This window comes from Pongo pygmaeus, chromosome Y (assembly GCF_028885625.2).
Source record: "Pongo pygmaeus isolate AG05252 chromosome Y, NHGRI_mPonPyg2-v2.0_pri, whole genome shotgun sequence".
Lineage (NCBI taxonomy): Eukaryota > Metazoa > Chordata > Mammalia > Primates > Hominidae > Pongo > Pongo pygmaeus.
Genome location: NC_072397.2, coordinates 25788582 through 25793692, shown reverse-complemented (window position 1 = coordinate 25793692; position 5111 = coordinate 25788582). Strand labels below are relative to the sequence as shown.

The 5111-nt window shown below is 33.3% G+C and overlaps 1 non-coding gene across 1 annotated transcript; it reads left to right on the top strand.

The window, feature by feature from the left end:
- The first annotated feature begins 2686 nt into the window (after positions 1-2686).
- On the top strand, positions 2687-2846 carry LOC129026008 (U1 spliceosomal RNA). The gene has a single exon (XR_008497393.1). It is a non-coding gene; the product is annotated as a U1 spliceosomal RNA (small nuclear RNA).
- Positions 2847-5111: the final 2265 nt, after the last annotated feature.

Below are 5111 nucleotides of genomic sequence, written 5' to 3'. Positions count from 1 at the left end.
TTATCATGGCAGACAATATTAAGTTATCCAAAAGCAGTCCGTAGCCTCTAAGTAGTTAGTTTAATCAGTATGTAAGAAGAAGAGTTTTTTCTTTTTTATTTATTATTATTATTGTGTGTGTGTGTGTGTGTGTGTGCGCATTGTGTGTAAGAGGAATTCTTGCTCTCACCCAGACAGGAGTGCAGGAGCGGAATCACGGCTCACTGAAACCTCCGTCTCCTGGGTTCAAGCAATTCTCCGCATCAGCCTCCTGAGTAGCTGGAATGACAAGTGACCGCCACCATGCCTGGCTAATTTTTGTATTTTTAGAAGAGATGGGGTTTCGCAATCGTGGCCAGACTGGTTTCAAGAAAAATGATTATTTTAAAGAACTATGTTTATGCTAAACACAGATCTTCAGCATTCTTCTAGAATTCTTAGTTGCGTCATCTGCAGTAAAATAAACCTAAGAACTGCACCAGAATTAGTGTTCCAACTCTGCCAGGGGATTCAAAGTTTTATTGTTATATGATTCTAGAAACAATCATACTATGTATCTGGAAGCTCCATACACACACGCCCACACACAAACAGACAATTTTCACTCAATAGACATTATAATAAGCACAATGAAAACCTGGAAATAAAATAAAGTTATTATGAAGCTGTAGAACACCATAATTAAATGCAAAAGATAATTTTAAATTTTAAACAACTGAAATATTAGATTTTAGCAATTAAAATTTTCTAATTGTTCCTTGATCCACCATCATAGATTTCAAGGATATAATTAATGTTGTATGAATGACATTGAGTTCCTATCATGGAAATTAATTTATACCATTTCAAAAATCGTTTGTAGTCATATATAGTTTACTATGTAACTTCTTATATTTGCTCTAAAGTAAGGCTAGATCACATCTTAGTCTCATCCCATCCAAGGAGGTGATTACAGTAAAGGTATACATGTTGGGTTAATGTGGAAAATAGTCGATGTGGATTAATGTGGGTTTCATGTATAAATTTATTATTCTCTTTATTAAGATAAGCTTGAAATATTTTGTCTAATGAACATTTAGTCTATTCAGTGGGCAGTATTCAACAGATATATATCAGCATCTGCTGAGTACCAACACTGTTCAAGGCAGCAGATAACAATATAGGCAAGATAATATTAAACCAAATTTCACATGAAAACTTTTGATACTATTAATAATGTGGCAAAGGACGTGATTTTCACTTTATATAATTTTTAAGAGAATAAGATAATGAAATGTGTACTGTTTAACTGTTAAAAGAAGCCTATCCATGTTATTCTTTACTTGAAATTAGATTATAAAAATTACCTTTTTCAAAAGAAATTTATACTATAAATGTTCCTATGGCAAAAAGAAAAAAAACCTGGCCTCTGACTTGTAATATAATATTATTTTATTAAGTAAGATACATGGTAGAGAGAAAAAGCTATTTTATTTATCTGTCATGGTAATGTTAAAAAAGACAGAAGTCTTTTTTTTGTGATTTTTAATGTTGACTCCTAAGAACACCAAACAGATGGCAGTTTAAATATGTTGCAACTTAGCCCACTCTGAAAGAAAATGACTGATCATTAGCAAATCAGGCAAATTTTACTGTTGCCATTGAAAATTGCTTTACTCACGGGTGTGTTCATTTACTATCAGAATTGAAATCAATTTTGTACTGCCAATTAATATTGCTGTTTTATTATCATGAGATTCTTGCTTTACATTCTAAAATATTGTCTCTGAAAAATGAGTGAACACCAAGTAAGTTTTGTTTTTTCTTTACAAAGGTAGTCATAAAATGCTACTCATAGTTAGTAAAAATAATGAGGTAAGTGGGACATGGTGGTGCATTTCTCTAATCCCAAGTAGTTGGAAGGCTGAGGCAGGAGTATTCCTTGAACCCTGGAGTGTGAGGCCTCATTGAGTTTTGACCTATCATCTTGTCACTGTAGTCCAGCCTGGGCCATGGAGCATAATCCTAAGTAAAGAACAAAAAATAGAACTATGAAAAGTAATATAGCATTACAGCTTTTAATTTGCTTGCAGTAATGCATGGATAGTATATTTAGCCAAAACATTTTAAATTGGTAATACACCAAGTGGTCAGATGTTTTGATCAGATTGCTAGCTGTCTCCTCAACTGGCTAAATCTGTAATAATTGGCAAAGTATTTGTCCTAACAGTAATTGATTTTTATTTGTTACATGGATTTACTAATGCTACCCACTTAGGAAACTAACTCTGATATTAAATACATTTCCTCAAAAACTTGTTCTGAATGGCACATATTAGGCAGTAAAATATTAGCTACTACTACATATTATAAATTATTTTCATCTGCTTATTTTTAAAGCTCATAGTGCACACGATAGAATTCCAGAAGACTGAGAATGGCTGTTATATACAATAGAACGCTTTAAGAGTCACTATCAAAAATGAGCATTATCAGTGCATAAAATGTATGCTAGGTTTATTTAGCAGTCATTTCATTGTTTATCATACTGTTTTTTCTTACAATTTTGTAGAAGTCTGTGTCAGAATTAAGAACATTTTTAGAAGAGAATAATCATGGATGACTGAAATTAACATTTTAAGCAGATACTGAAAATTATTCTAAATTCTATTACATTTATATTTGTATTTTCTTTTGAAGGCTAATGGAAGTCTTAAAAAGAAAATGGATACTTCCTTGCCAGGGAAAATATCATAATCACGAAGGTGGCTTTCCCAGGGAAAGGCCAATCTATTGCTTTCTAGATGTGCTGACCCATGAGATTTCCCCAAATGTGGGAAACTCAGCTGCATAATTTGTGAAAGGGAAGGACTGTGTTTGTGCTTTCACATGGAAAAAAAAAGAGAGAAAAGAAAATTGAGTCATTTAGTGGATATAGAAAGTGGAAAGAAAACCATATACTAGAAAGAATTAAATATGTCTACAAAAATTGGTGTCCTCCACTACAAAACAATAAAACATCAAATGGTTATTTCTTAGAAAGATCAAATAGAGCTAGGATTACACTTGCAAATGCTTGAGGACTTTGTCTAGATGAGGTGGCTGGGGGAAGCCCCCAATGGGCAGAAGATAAATCTGGGGATGGAATGGAATTTCTAGTTCTAGATCCCTGAGGAATCGCCACACTGCCTTCCACAAGGGTTGAACTAGTTTACAGTCCCACCAACAGTGTAAAAGTGTTCCTATTTCTCCACATCCTCTCCAGCACCTGCTGTTTCCTGACTTTTTAATGATTGCCATTCTAACTGGTGTGAGATGGTATCTCATTGTGGTTTTGATTTGCATTTCTCTGATGGCCAGTGATGGTGAGCATTTTTTCATTCAACCCAGCCATCCCATTACTGGGTATATACCCAAAGGACTATAAATCATGCTGCTATAAAGACACATGCACACGCATGTTTATTGCGGCATTATTCACAATAGCAAAGACTTGGAACCAACCCAAATATCCAACAATGATAGACTGGATTAAGAAAATGTGGCACATATACACCATGGAATACTATGCAGCCATAAAAAATGATGAGTTCACGTCCTTTGTAGGGACATGGATGAAATTGGAAATCATCATTCTCAGTAAACTATCGCAAGAACAAAAAACCAAACACTGCATATTCTCACTCATAGGTGGGAATTGAACAGTGAGAACACATGGACACAGGAAGGGGAACATCACACTCTGGGGACTGTTGTGGGGTGGGGGGAGGGGGGAGGGATAGCATTGGGAGATATACCTAATGCTAGATGACGAGTTGGTGGGTGCAGTGCACCAGCATGGCACATGTATACATATGTAACTTACCTGCACATTGCGCACATGTACCATAAAATCTAAAGTATAATAATAATAAAAAAAAAAAGATAAATCTGGGGAAAAGAGAAGTAATTTTTAAATGCATAAGCCAATGTTTATGTATTAATATTGCCCTTAAAAATATTTATTTTGTGAAATGATTAGCATGGGTTTGTTTGTTCTTAAAAAGTACTTTCCTTTTGGAAGCAACTTGTGTGAAATGGCCTAAAAATTATGTAGCTAAAATAATTCAGATTTTCTCCTAAATTAAAAATCATTTGCTGGAATTGTAAAAATGTTATACATATCAGCTTTCTTGCATTTCTTAAAAGTTTATTCTAATAAAGAAAATAAAATATAAGGTATAAAGTCACTTTTATAATCAAATTGTCAATCTTTTTAAATATTTAGAATTTGGAGATAGTTGACCACGATGCTTTAGATGGGCATAACACCTCCCCAACAGAAGATGCTCCATTATATCCTCATTCAACTGGCTCTACATATCAACAGGTTAAATAATAATAATAATTTTCTTTTTCAAAATTCATTTTGATGGTTTACTTATATGGTCTTCAATTATTATTTTATTACATATTTTGTAACACATCAGCTGTGACTAAAAATTAAAAAAAATTCTAGGACAGCTTTGGCAAGACAATTGGAAGAAGAATAGTTTAAGTAGGGTCATGTTTTATTTTACCTTTGTGATATTTTCTTTGTAATTAGGTACTACCTTGTCGTAGTTCATAAAAATGTGTGATATTTCAATAAGAGCATAAAGTAATTTATTTATTCTTTCTCAAAATCCAGTGGCAGTAAAACTTAACAATTTTACCAACTTTAATACAAAATTTACTATAAAAAACAAATACTGATCAAAAATATAAATAAAATCAATTTATGAGCACTTCTAAGTTAAAACAAATATTTGCGTTAAAATATTCTGGGAAGATTAGCCACAATGTGAGTAATGCAGTTTTATTTCTCTTTTCTTCCCTCTTTTCTCTTTTCTTCCCTTCCCTTTCCATTTCTTTTCCTTTCCTTCCTTCTTTCTTTCTTTCTTTCTTTCTTTGTTTCTTTCTTTCTTTCTTTCTCCCTTTCTTCTTTTCTTTTGTTTGTTCTTTTGATAGAGTTTCATTCTTGTTGCCTAGGCTGGAGTGTAATTTTTGTGATTTTGGCTCACTACGACTTCCACCCCTGGAGTTGAAGCGATTCTCCTGCCTTATCCTCCCAAGTAGCTGGGATTACAGGCATGCATCTGGCTAATTTTGTATTTTTGGTAGAGACAGTGTTT